Source organism: Ranitomeya imitator, chromosome 9 (genome assembly GCF_032444005.1).
Source record: "Ranitomeya imitator isolate aRanImi1 chromosome 9, aRanImi1.pri, whole genome shotgun sequence".
NCBI lineage: Eukaryota > Metazoa > Chordata > Amphibia > Anura > Dendrobatidae > Ranitomeya > Ranitomeya imitator.
The window spans coordinates 31,342,456-31,357,085 of NC_091290.1; positions in this window are offsets into that span (position 1 = coordinate 31,342,456).

A 14,630-nucleotide genomic window follows, 5' to 3' on the forward strand; every position below is an offset into this window, starting at 1 on the left:
CATGTTTGTGTGTGTGTCTGTGTGTGTGTGCCTGCGTGTCTGTGTGTGTGTGTCTGTGTGTGTGTGTTTGTGTGTGTGTGCCTGCATGTTTGTGTGTGAGTGTCTGTGTGTGTGTGCCTGCGTGTCTGTGTGTGTGTGTGCCTGTGTGGCCAGGACATGGTTAAAGGTACAGATGACCAGATTGCTGCTATGATCAGAACTTCAGAAGCAAATTAAGGTTTTTTTCCAAGGCTACAATATTGATGACCCACCTGTCAGCTTTTACCAGGTCCCTGCGGAGCTGGAACAACACAGGTCCGTACACGTAGTGGCCATTCTCGAGTATTGTAGCTCAGCTCTTATTAAAGTGATTGGGAGCAGAGCTACAATAGCTGGGAAAGGTGAATACATAGTATACAAAGCATGTACAGGAGTACTTCCGGTGGTAGTGGGGGCTGCTAACAGCTGATCAGTGGGGGTCCCCAGCCAGTTGGATATTGATCACCTATCCGTAAAGGGGCTGAGCACTACTTGGACAACTCTTCCATAAATACTATATTGTCTACTGTAAAATAAATATATTCACCTCCAGCACTGGCAGCGTTCCAGTGATGTTGGGGCTGGATCCCATTGTTATGAGCACTGATGGGCGGCTTTGGTCTTGGGCAATCCCTTTCAACTGAGTGATACATAATTGTGATTATACTGCGTTTTACATGTTTGGAAAGGTTGTACTGTCAGAAGCTGTGTGCCTCAATGACTCCCCTTGTAATGTCACTCACCCGAAATATTACAGCATCTCCCCTGACCACAATGGGCTGTGATATCACAACAGCTCCATAACTGATGCCAACCTCATAAAACGACATATGTGATGAGTTATCTGCCGTGATGACCAGGTAGTGCCAGTCATAGACCCCTATGACATTTATTGTATCTGTAACAATATAGGTATTTGGATATAGCTGTAGAATGGGCCCCTAGGGTCAATTCCTCCTGTGGGCCCCAGACACCCCAGTCCGATGCTGGTGGCAAGTTTTATGTGTGGTGCGTTTTGAGTATGTGCAAGTTTTGTGTGAGGCAACTTTTGCATGTGTTGCAACTTTGGTGCATGTGGCAATTTCTCCACGTGTGCAAGTTTTGCGTGTAGCGAGTTTTCCATGAGGTGAGTTTTGCACGTGTGGCGAGTTTTGCGTGAGCCTAGTTTTGCGTGAGCCTAGTTTTGCATGTGGCGAGTTTTGAGCGGCGACTTTTGTGTTTCGACTTATGTGGCAAGGTTGATGTATTTGTGGTGAAATGTGTGCTGAGGGTAATATGTGTTCGAGCACGTGGTAGTGTGTGGCGCATTTTGTGTGTGTGTTCATATTCCCGTGTGTGGTGAGTATCCCATGTCGGGGCCCCACCTTAGCAACTGTACGGTATATACTCTTTGGCGCCATCGCTCTCACTCTTTAAGTCCCCCTTGTTCACATCTGGCAGCTGTCAATTTGCCTCCGACACTTTTCCTTTCACTTTTTCCCCATTATGTAGATAGGGGCAAAATTGTTTGGTGAATTGGAACGCTCGGGGTTAAAATTTCACCTCACAACATAGCCTATGACGCTCTCGGGGTCCAGACGTGTGACTGTGCAAAATTTTGTGGCTGTAGCTGCGACGGTGCAGATGCCAATCCCGGACGTACGTACACACACACACACACACACACACACACACACACACACACACACACACACACACACACACACACACACACACACACACACACACACACACACACACACTCTCTCAGCTTTATATATATTTATATATATATATATATACTCAGATTGAGGAATATCTACTCTTCTGTCTCTATGTAGCACATGCTCAGAAGCAGCATTAACATGACGATTATGCAGCAGTACAGAGCAGAGTAGCTGTGAATCCAGCAGTGGGTGACATCATGCAGCAATACAAAGCAGAGTAGCCGTGAATCCAGCAGTGAGTGACATAGACCCATGCTGCTACTTTCTAATAAGTATATGTGTGCTTCTGCCAATCTCTTAATTTCCAGGGTCAAGCGGCCTTTAATTCTCTCATGTGAGAGAATCGAGCCGTTTACACTATCGACACTCGGCTCAAACTCTGATAGATTTTAAGCCGTGTGTCATCTTGCTGTGCTGAGATTTTCTCAAATTAGAGAATTGGATCACAGGAATGGAGAAGTTAATTTCTCCATTTTTTTTTTTCTGTGCCTGTACATCGGACTGTACTCACATGGCATCCAAGTGCAATCTGATGTTTCACATTCACCCATAGACTTGTATGTGTGTGTGTGATCCGGTTATTGGATGCATTCACAGCATTCTGCAATTATTTTGTTGTACTGAATCGGCATGAGAAAAAAAAATCTCAGATCTGCACTGCCCCATAGTATAACATTGGGCCGAGTGCTTGATAAAACATCGCATAACACTCGGCCATATTATACATTCGTGTGAGCGACCCCCATAACCCGGCCCCTCACTCTGCTCTTACCTTCTCCTTCACATTCTATAGTTTTACAGATAGACAATATAATCCTTTCAGTCCATCCTGGTCTTATTTTATCTTTTTTTTTCAGCGTGAATGATAAGCGAATGAACATAGGGAAAGGATTAGAAGGGAACATATTTTACTGATAAGCTATATTACAAAAATTATAAACACTAGTTCTTTGCAACTTTTTTTTTACCTGTATATGATTACCTTGTATATTTATAGCAGGGGTGCACACATTTTAAAATCTCAGGGCCTAATCACGAGAACAACTGTCAGTACATAAACAGATCCCCAGAACCACCATCAGTACATGAACACCTCTACAGAACCACTGTCAGTACATGCAGCCCTAAGTATCGTATGAACCTGCAACAGTGATAGAGATCCTATGAGCTGTTGTTACCAAACATCATCAGACTGCAGACCATAAAGAAACCACGGTACTGATGAGACCTAGTCAATATCACAAATAACCTTACATGTGATGTTTTCTCTGATTTAGAGTCATTCTCATCCCTTTAGTACATGAGATTTTACACCCACAGTTCTTCAGCAGAACTCCATCTTCTCTGGCCTTCTGCAGCCCATCCTGACATGCTACCCTTAAAAATAAGTGTTATTTTTATTCCTGAGGCATTATAATATCTCCCATGCCCCTGAAAAATCTCCCTTCATTGTGCTTCCAGCACAAAATATAACCCCCGCATTGTACCTATTATAATGCATTGTCTCCACAGCATCCCCCCAATAAACTATAACCACCAAACTGTCGTCCTCATGAATTATATGGCCTCCATTCTGTCCACGTCCACAATCCCACCGCTAGATACTGTCCCCCTATGCAATGTCGGACTGGGGTACTAGGGGCCCAACAGTAACGCTGACTTTGGGGGGGGGGGGGGGACACTTTTCACCTGTGTACAAATATTGCACTACCCTCGTTCACATATTTACCTATATCTCTATATGAACTGGGTAGTTTGGTTAATATGCTGTTTTTTTCTGTAAGGAGTGAATTATGCTAAGTACTGCCCATAGAGTGGGGTTGGGTGCTCAGACTTTCACATGGGCCCACCGGGGGATTCACCTGTTATCCTGTGGGCCAGTCCGAGCCTGTCTCTATACTACTTCTCTACTCTGCATCCCTTAACAGACTTTTCTCCCCTCTGAACACTTCCTCCACCATACTGTCCCCTCACACCAACACCCCACCATCTTTAACAAGTCCCTTCAGTTTTCCAGTCCATAGAGTTCTTCCCTTCCATCTTCGCCATTTCTTTGGCGCAGCATTGATGGCTGCAGAATGATGTCAGCAGCTTGATGACCTCATCATGCTGCTACACATCATGGCACGGAGGTGATAAGGACGGCTCCACCTCTGTCCTATCACTCATTTTAGATTGGGCATAAAATGGAAAAAGTTTGTAACAAATAATTTAGTTGAAAATTACTGGGTTTAGACGAAAAATACCGTACATTACTAATAAGAAAACGTCATACTTTGGCATTAGCAATGTTACTTGGCTAATTAATAATTTGATAGATTTGACTTTTTTTTTTTTTTGTGGACACAGCAATTCCACGGGCTGGTTTTCATAAATGCAAAATCTTGAAAGGCACTGTGGGAGTCTTCAGTAGACCACCGGCTGTCATGGCAGCCCCCCGGCTGTCATGGCAGCCCCCCGGCTGTCACGGCAGCCCCCGGTTGTCACGGCAGCCCCCGGTTGTCACAGCAGCCCACCGGCTATCATGGCAGCCCTTTGGCACCAGGCAATTGTATCACGGGGACCTGATTGGTGCGTGGATCAGCATCTTTCCCCTCTCCCTCACGATCCACAAGCTTTCAATACTGCTGACGAAGGTCAAAAGCAGCAGGCAGGGCTTTGGCTGTTAGAGGCAGATGTTGGCTGTGTGACACAGCCAGTATATTCCAGCAATTATGGTAACCGTCCCGAGATAAACTTCAGTTAGCTTTTTCATAGCCATCCAGATAATGGCTGCTTATCACAAACCAACTGATTAAAACCTATTGTTCACTCGAGGATGGAGGTCATTCTCCAAATTAAATATTTCATTCACATGGATAGAAGTAGAGAAGGCTTGGGAACTGCAAGCCAACCAATATTTAAGAAATGAAGATTAGAATATTATAATTTTCCTCTACCCCTTGGAATTTGATTGCAGACATTACAGACTTTTTATCAAGAGCGGGTTGCTCTAGTAGTGGACAACCCCTTTAATACTTTTATTTGGAGTTCTCCACCTTCTGGGCATACTGTGCTTCAACCCTTTTTGTTTCACCTCATCCTGCTGCTCCCAAGGTTCCTGTTTGAGCCATGCTCTCGCTTCCCATTTGCCTTCCTGCTTGCTCCACCAACACCTAGGATCCCTGTGCCCACCTGGACCTGAAGTTTAGATGATCCACCTCACCAGGTGAGCCTAAACATATTGGCTGTTTTATGCTTTTAGTTCTTTCTTTCTTTATTACCTGTGCTCGTTGTAACAAATATTTTGCACACAATGATGACAGTTTAATGAAACAAAGAGCTTCATTGTCAGTGTAATAGAAAGCTTAAAGGGACAGATGAACCTCTTAATTTTTATTACGCCTTACTGAATTTACCTGAACCAAGTGTATGTTTAAGAACATGTAGACAATCCTCTTATCAAGCTGAGACTGAAGTTTTTTTCAGAGATGTCACAGCAGAACAGCTTCATGGAAAGTCAGTGAGACAAAGCATGCAGGCGCAAACAGGGGTCCAGACAGGCAACGTAACGCTGGGATGTCTGGCAGTGGTCTGGCCATGGTGTGGCCTGGGGGCAGAATGGCGATGTTATGTCCCCAAACAACTGTAACAGGGACTTTTTATACATGGTTTAGACAAAGAAAGCACATTGCAGCAAAAGTGCATATACATGATAACATCATACTGCAGAGAAAAACATATGTTCAAGGACAAAGGCACACAATAGTTAAGTGTAATGACTTTAAGGCTCTTTTCCCCAAACTGCATTAGGGTACCGTCACACAGTGGCACTTTGATCGCTACGACGGCACGATCCGTGACGTTCCAGCGATATATCCGTGACGTTCCAGCGATCTCGCTGTGTCTGACACGCTCCTGCGATCAGGGACCCCGCTGAGAATCGTACGTCGTAGCAGATCGTTTGAAACTTTCTTTCGTCGTCTAATGTCCCGCTGTGGCGGCATGATCGCATGGTGTAACAAAGGTGTGCACGATATTGTATACAATGTGCGCATAGTAACCAACGGCTTCTACATCGCACATACGTCATTAAATTATCGCTCCAGCGTCGTACATTGCAAAGTGTGACCGCAGTCTACGACGCTGGAGCGATATTGTTACGATGCTGGAGCGTCACGGATCGTGCCGTCGTAGCGATCAAAATGCCACTGTGTGACGGTACCCTTAGAACTCGTAAATCTCCATGTTCGTCTTGGCTACTGTCATTAATCACATCACCTCTTAAGCCTTCCCCGTAATTCTTACTATATTGACAACTATGTATGAGTGTTTTCCAATATCACTACAACAAATACACTTGTTTACCACCATATGTTACCATGTTTCTATTATCTCATTGCCCCGCAGCTGATCCATTTAACCTGTGTGTATGTCCACTATACCTGCTAATGGTTATGATCTTATCTTGTGTCTCCAATCTGTCTTGGGGCTTTCAGGGGGACATCTTATTAGCTTTTTAGAAGCAAAATCAGTTAGTTTCTAACTTTCCACAAGATGGCTGCTAGAGCCAACATGGCTGTTCAATATATTATGGCTGACCATTCTCTTACATATGTCCTATGCATTTGAGACAATGCTCACTCTCTCTTTTTTGCAATATTTTTTGGAAAATCAAAGAAAAAGTTGTTTAAAAAAAACAGACTTGAGAACCTCCCTATAATGGGGACTATAATGTATACAGTGGGGCAAAAAAGTATTTAGCCAGTCAGCAATAGTGCAAGTTCCACCACTTAAAAAGATGAGAGGCGTCTGTAATTTACATCATAGGTAGACCTCAACTATGGGAGACAAACTGAGAAAAAAAAATCCAGAAAATCACATTGTCTGTTTTTTTAACATTTTATTTGCATATTATGGTGGAAAATAAGTATTTGGTCAGAAACAAAATTTCATCTCAATACTTTGTAATATATCCTTTGTTGGCAATGACAGAGGTCAAATGTTTTCTGTAAGTCTTCACAAGGTTGCCACACACTGTTGTTGGTATGTTGGCCCATTCCTCCATGCAGATCTCCTCTAGAGCAGTGATGTTTTTGGCTTTTCGCTTGGCAACACAGACTTTCAACTCCCTCCAAAGGTTTTCTATAGGGTTGAGATCTGGAGACTGGCTAGGCCACTCCAGGACCTTGAAATGCTTCTTACGAAGCCACTCCTTCGTTGCCCTGGCGGTGTGCTTTGGATCATTGTCATGTTGAAAGACCCAGCCACGTTTCATCTTCAATGCCCTTGCTGATGGAAGGAGGTTTGCACTCAAAATCTCACGATACGTGGCCCCATTTATTCTTTCATGTACCCGGATCAGTCGTCCTGGCCCCTTTGCAGAGAAACAGCCCCAAAGCATGATGTTTCCACCACCATGCTTTACAGTAGGTACGGTGTTTGATGGATGCAACTCAGTATTCTTTTTCCTCCAAACACGACAAGTTGTGTTTCTACCAAACAGTTCCAGTTTGGTTTCAGCAGACCATAGGACATTCTCCCAAAACTCCTCTGGATCATCCAAATGCTCTCTAGCAAACTTCAGACGGGCCCGGACATGTACTGGCTTAACCCCTTTACCCCCAAGGGTGGTTTGCACGTTAATGACCGGGCCAATTTTTACAATTCTGACCACTGTCCCTTTATGAGGTTATAACTCCGAAACGCTTCAACGGATCCTGGTGATTCTGACATTGTTTTCTCGTGACATATTGTACTTCATGATAGTGGTAAAATTTCTTTGATAGTACCTGCGTTTATTTGTGAAAAAAACGGAAATTTGGCGAAAATTTTGAAAATTTCGCAATTTTCAAACTTTGAATTTTTATGCAATTAAATCACAGAGATATGTCACACAAAATACTTAATAAGTAACATTTCCCACATGTCTCCTTTACATCAGCATAATTTTGGAACCAATTTTTTTTTTTGTTAGGGAGTTATAAGGGTTAAAAGTTGACCAGCAATTTCTCATTTTTACAACACCATTTTTTTTTAGGGACCACGTCTCATTTGAAGTCATTTTGAGGGGTCTATATGATAGAAAATGCCCAAGTGTGACACCATTCTAAAAACTGCACCCCTCAAGGTGCTCAAAACCACATTCAAGAAGTTTATTAACCCTTCAGGTGTTTAATAGGAATTTTTGGAATGTTTAAATAAAAATGAACATTTAACTTTTTTACACAAAAAATTTACTTCAGCTCCAATTTGTTTTATTTTACCAAGGGTAACAGGAGAAATTGGACCCAAAAAGTTGTTGTCCAATTTGTCCTGAGTACGCTGATACCCCATATGTGGCAGTAAACCACTGTTTGGGCGCATGGGAGAGCTCGGAAGGGAAGGAGCGCTATTTGACTTTTCAATGCAAAATTGACAGGAATTGAGATGGGACGCCATGTTGCGTTTGGAGAGCCACTGATGTGCCTAAACATTGAAACCCCCCACAAGTGACACCATTTTGGAAAGTAGACCCCCTAAGGAACTTATCTGGATGTGTGGTGAGCACTTTGACCCACCAAGTGCTTCACAGAAGTTTATAATGCAGAACCGTAAAAATAAAAAATCATATTTTTTCACAAAAATTATATTTTTGCCCCCAATTTTTTATTTTTCCAAGGGTAAGAGAAGAAATTGGACCTCAAAAGTTGTTGTCCAATTTGTCCCGAGTACGCTGATACCCCATATGTGGCAGTAAACCACTGTTTGGGCGCATGGGAGAGCTCGGAAGGGAAGGAGCGCCGTTTGACTTTTCAATGCAAAATTGACAGGAATTGAGATGGGACGCCATGTTGCGTTTGGAGAGCCACTGATGTGCCTAAACATTGAAACCCCCCACAAGTGACACCATTTTGGAAAGTAGACCCCCTAAGGAACTTATCTGGATGTGTGGTGAGCACTTTGACCCACCAAGGGCTTCACAGAAGTTTATAATGCAGAGCCATAAAAATAAAACAAAATTTTTTTCCCACAAAAATTATTTTTTAGCCCCCAGTTTTGTATTTTCCCTAGGGTAACAGGAGAAATTGGACCCCAAAAGTTGTTGTCCAATTTGTCCTGAGTACGCTGATACCCCATATGTGGGGGGGAACCACCGTTTGGGCGCATGGGAGGGCTCGGAAGGGAAGGAGCATCATTTGGAATGCAGACTTAGATGGATTGGTCTGCAGGCGTCACATTGCGTTTGCAGAGCCCCTAATGTACCTAAACAGTAGAAACCCCCCACAAGTGACCCCATATTGGAAACTAGACCCCTCAATGAACTTATCTAGATGTGTTGTGAGAACTTTGAACCCCCAAGTGTTTCACTACAGTTTATAACGCAGAGCCGTGAAAATAAAAAAATCTTTTTGTTTTCCCACAAAAATTATTTTTTAGCCCCCAGTTTTGTATTTTCCCAAGGGTAACAGGAGAAATTGGTCCACAAAAGTTGTTGTCCAATTTGTCCTGAGTACGCTGATACCCCATATGTTGGGGTAAACCCCTGTTTGGGCACACAGGAGAGCTCGGAAGGGAAGGAGCACTGTTTTACTTTTTCAACGCAGAATTGGCTGGAATTGAGATCGGACGCCATGTCGTGTTTGGAGAGCCCCTGATGTGCCGAAACAGTGGAAACCCCCCAATTATAACTGAAACCCTAATCTAAACACACCCCTAACCCTAATTCCAACGGTAACCCTAACCACACCTCTAACCCTGACACACCCCTAACCCTAATCCCAACCCTATTCCCAACTGTAAATGTAATCTAAACCCTAACCCTAACTTTAGCCCCAACCCTAACTGTAGCCCCAACCCTAGCCCTAACCCTAGCCCTAACCCTAGCCCTAGCCCTAACCCTAACCCTAGCCCTAACCCTAGCCCTAACCCTAACCCTAGCCCTAACCCTAGCCCTAACCCTAGCCCTAGCCCTAACCCTAGCCCTAACCCTAGCCCTAACCCTAACCCTAGCCCTAACCCTAGCCCTAACCCTAGCCCTAGCCCTAACCCTAGCCCTAACCCTAGCCCTAGCCCTAACCCTAGCCCTAATGGGAAAATGGAAATAAATACATTTTTTTTTATTTTTCCCTAACTAAGGGGGTGATGAAGGGGGGTTTGATTTACTTTTATAGCGAGTTTTTTAGCGGATTTTTATGATTGGCAGCCGTCACACACTGAAAGACCCTTTTTATTGCAAAAAATATTTTTTGCAATACCACATTTTGAGAGCTATAATTTTTCCATATTTTGGTCCACAGAGTCATGTGAGGTCTTGTTTTTTGCGGGACGAGTTGACGTTTTTATTGAAAACATTTTTGGGCACGTGACATTTTTTTATCGCTTTTTATTCCGATTTTTGTGAGGAAGAATGACCAAAAGCCAGCTATTCATGAATTTCTATTGGGGGAGGCGTTTATACCGTTCCGCGTTTGGTAAAATTGATAAATCAGTTTTATTCTTCGGGTCAGTACGATTACAGCGATACCTCATTTATATCATTTTTTTATGGTTTGGCGCTTTTATACGATAAAAACTATTTTACAGAAAAAATAATTATTTTTGCATCGCTTTATTCTCAGGACTATAACTTTTTTATTTTTTTGCTGATGATGCTGTATGGCGGCTCTTTTTTTGCGGGACAATATGACGCTTTCAGCGGTACCATGGTTATTTATATCTGTCCTTTTGATCGCGTGTTATTCCACTTTTTGTTCGGCGGTATGATAATAAAGCGTTGTTTTTTGCCTCGTTTTTTTTTTTTTTCTTACGGTGTTTACTGAAGGGGTTAACTAGTGGGCCAGTTTTATAGGTCGGGTCGTTACGGACGCGGCGATACTAAATATGTGTACTTTTATTGGGTTTTTTTTTTATTTAGATGAAGAAATGTATTTATGGGAATAATATTTTTTTTTTTTTTCATTATTTTGGAATATTTTTTTTTATTTTTTTTACACATTTGGAAAAATTTTTTTTAACTTTTTTACTTTGTCCCAGGGGGGGACATCACAGATCAGTGATCTGACAGTTTGCACAGCACTCTGTCAGATCACTGATCTGACATGCAGCGCTGCAGCCTTCACAGTGCCTGCTCTGAGCAGGCTCTGTGAAGCCACCTCCCTCCCTGCAGGACCCGGATCCGCGGCCATCTTGGATCCGGGGCTCGAGCAGGGAGGGAGGTGAGGAGACCCTCGCAGCAACGCGATCACATCGCGTTGCTGCGGGGGGGCTCAGGGAAGCACGCAGGGAGCCCCCTCCCTGCGCGATGCTTCCCTGCACCGCCGGCACATCGCGATCATCTTTGATCGCGGTGTGCCAGGGGTTAATGTGCCGGGGGCGGTCCGTGACCGCTCCTGGCACATAGTGCCGGATGTCAGCTGCGATAAGCAGCTGACACCCGGCCGCGATCGGCCGCGCTCCCCCCGTGAGCGCGGCCGATCGGCTATGACGTACTATCCCGTCCAGGGTCAGATAAGCCCAGGGCACCTCGACGGGATAGTACGTCTAAGGTCACAGAGGGGTTAAGCAGTGGGACACGTCTGGCACTGCAGGATCTGAGTCCATGGTGGCGTAGTGTGTTACTTATGGTAGGCCTTGTTACATTGGTCCCAGCTCTCTGCAGTTCATTCACTAGGTCCCCCCGCGTGGTTCTGGGATTTTTGCTCACCGTTCTTGTGATCATTCTGACCCCATGGGGTGGGATTTTGCGTGGAGCCCCAGATCGAGGGAGATTATTAGTGGTCTTGTATGTCTTCCATTTTCTAATTATTGCTCCCACTGTTGATTTCTTCACTCCAAGCTGGTTGGCTATTGCAGATTCAGTCTTCCCAGCCTGGTGCAGGGCTACAATTTTGTTTCTGGTGTCCTTTGACAGCTCTTTGGTCTTCACCATAGTGGAGTTTGGAGTCAGACTGTTTGAGGGTGTGCACAGCTGTCTTTTTATACTGATAACAAGTTTAAACAGGTGCCATTACTACAGGTAATGAGTGGAGGAAAGAGGAGACTCTTAAAGAAGAAGTTACAGGTCTGTGAGAGCCAGAAATCTTGATTGTTTGTTTCTGACCAAATACTTATTTTCCACCATAATATGCAAAAAAAATGATAAAAAAACAGACAATGTGATTTTCTGGATTTTTTTTTCTCAGTTTGTCTCCCATAGTTGAGGTCTACCTATGATGTAAATTACAGACGCCTCTCATCTTTTTAAGTGGTGGAACTTGCACTATTGCTGACTGACTAAATACTTTTTTGCCCCACTGTATGTGTTCTATCCATGAAAAATGGATGTCTGAACAAGGCCTAATGAAGAGGTATAAAACGTCACCCCCAATAGTCTCCCAAACTAATTTGCATTGATTGCAGTCGTCATCATCATGAACATTATAAAGTAGTTTTATAAGGTCAAGTTCTTTTTAAATGTTATCCTCTACATCAGTGTTTCCCAACTCCAGTCCTCAAGAGCTACAACAGGTGGTGTTTTCAGGATTTCCTTTGTATGGCCCAGGTGATGGAATTGTTGCCTTTCTAGATGATGCAATTCTCACCTGGGCAATACTAAGGAAATCCTGAAAACATGACCCGTTGGTGGCTCTTGAGGACCAAACTTGGGGAACACTGCTCTACATGATGCTCTCATAATACTCTTCTAATGGGTCAAGTCTTGAAATTTAGGTTTAGGCTACTTTCACACTAGTTTGTCGGTACGGGCCGTCGCAAACCGTCGGCCCGACGTACCGACGGACAATGTGCTTAATTAGCACAACGGGGGCAGCGGATGCAGTTTTACAACGCATCCGCTGCCCATTGTGAGGTCCGGGGAGGAGGGGACGGAGTTTCGGCCGTGCATGCGCGGTCGAAAGTGGCAGACTCGACGCACGAAAAAACGTTACATGTAACTTTTTTTTGTGCCGAGGGTCCGCCAAATACATTTTTTATTTGTTTACCTGCCTCTTTGCACAGAACGATCACTAGTAGATCAATCTGTCCCCATACACATCATGTTACTGGAAACACATCTGCAGTTTACACTGGGAGATGTGCTGCTTAGAACAACAGATTGTTTTCTGTTCCGGCATAAACAATCATTGGATGAATAGGCATAATTTTTATCTTTCGTTGGGCAATGTTTACACCTTGTCAGCGCTGCCAGTATTTATAAATGTGGCTTACATACACATATGTATATACATTTAGCACACACTTATATATCTATACACAGATCAGATACGGAGCACATACAGATATATGCATACATGGAACACCTAGACAATAATCTTTATAAAGCGCCAACATATTCTGTAGCGGTCTACAATTCAGCAGTTTATATACAACAGTCATAAGTAACAAAGTTAAAGATAATGCAATAAGCTTACAATGTACATACAGATGCATGCATACACTGAGCACATACATACAGAAAAATGCATGCACAGCACATACATACAAGTTCACATATGCACATATACACTGCGATGCACATAAAGATGCGCATGCATATACAGCCATGGTGTAAAGTATTGGGACCCTTTAAATTGTTCCAGAGAATGAAGTATTTCTCCTAGAAAATTATTGCAATTAAGCATGTTTTGTTATACACATTTATTTCCTTGTTGTGTGTTGGAACAACACAAAGAAAAACAGAGAAACAAAAGGTAAATTGGACATAATTTCACACACAACTCCAAAAATAGGCGCGTCAAAATTGATGGCACCTTTCCAAAAACTTTGTTTTCAAGCATGTGATGCTCGTTCAAACACACCTCTGGCAAGTAACAGGTGTGGGCAATATGAAAATCACACCTGAAACCTGATAAAAAGTGGGGAAGTTGATTCAATCTTTGCATTGTGTGTTTGTGTGTTCCGCACTAAGCATGGAGAACAGAGGAGAACTGGCTGAGAACAAAAATTGTTGAACAATCTCAAAGTTACAAGTCCCTCTCCAGAGAACTTGAAGTTCTTTTGTCTATGGTGCGCAACATAATCAAGACGTTTACAACCCATGGCACTGTAGATAATCTCCCTGGACTTAGGCAGCAGAGAAAAATTTATGTAAAGGTGGTAACACAGGATAGTCCGGATGGTGTATAAGCAGTCCCAATCAAGTTCAAAACAAATTCCAGCTGTCCTGCAGGCTCAGGGTGCATCAGTGTCAGCATGAACTATCCGTTGACATTGAAATGAAACGCTATGGCAGGAAACCCAGGATGACCCCACTGCTGACACAGAGACATACAAAATCCAGACTGCAGTTTGCCAAAATGTGCATGAGTAAGCCAAAACCCTGGGAAAGGATCTTGTGGACAGATAAAACCAAGATAGAGCTTTTGGGTAAAGCACATCATTCTACTGTGTACTGAAAAAAAGAATGAGGCTTGCAAAGAAAAGAATACAGTACCTACAGTAAAATATGGTGGAGCTTCAAAGATGTTTTGGGGTTATTTTGCTGTCTCGATGACTGGGTGCCTTGACTGTGCAAGGCATCATGAAATCTGAAGATTACCAAAGAATTTTGGGTCACAATGTAGTGCTCAGGGTCAGAAAGATGGGTCTGCATCTTAGGTCATGGGTCTTCCAGCAGGAAAATGACCCCAAACATACTTCAAGAAGCACCCAGAAATGGATGGAAAAAAGCACTGGAGAGCTCTAAAGTGGCCAATAATGAGTCTGGATCTAAATCCCATTGAACACCTGTGGAGAGATCTTAAAATTGCTTTTGGGAGAAGGCGCCTTCAAATAAGAGAGGCCTGGAGCACTTTCCAAAAGAAAAGTTGTTGATGGTTATAGGAAGTGATTGATTGGAGTTATTTATTCCAAAGGTGTGCAACCAAATATTAAATTGAGTGCCAAAAATTTTGCCAGCATATTTTGGGGATTTTGTGTGAAATTTATGCCCAATTTGATTGTATTTTT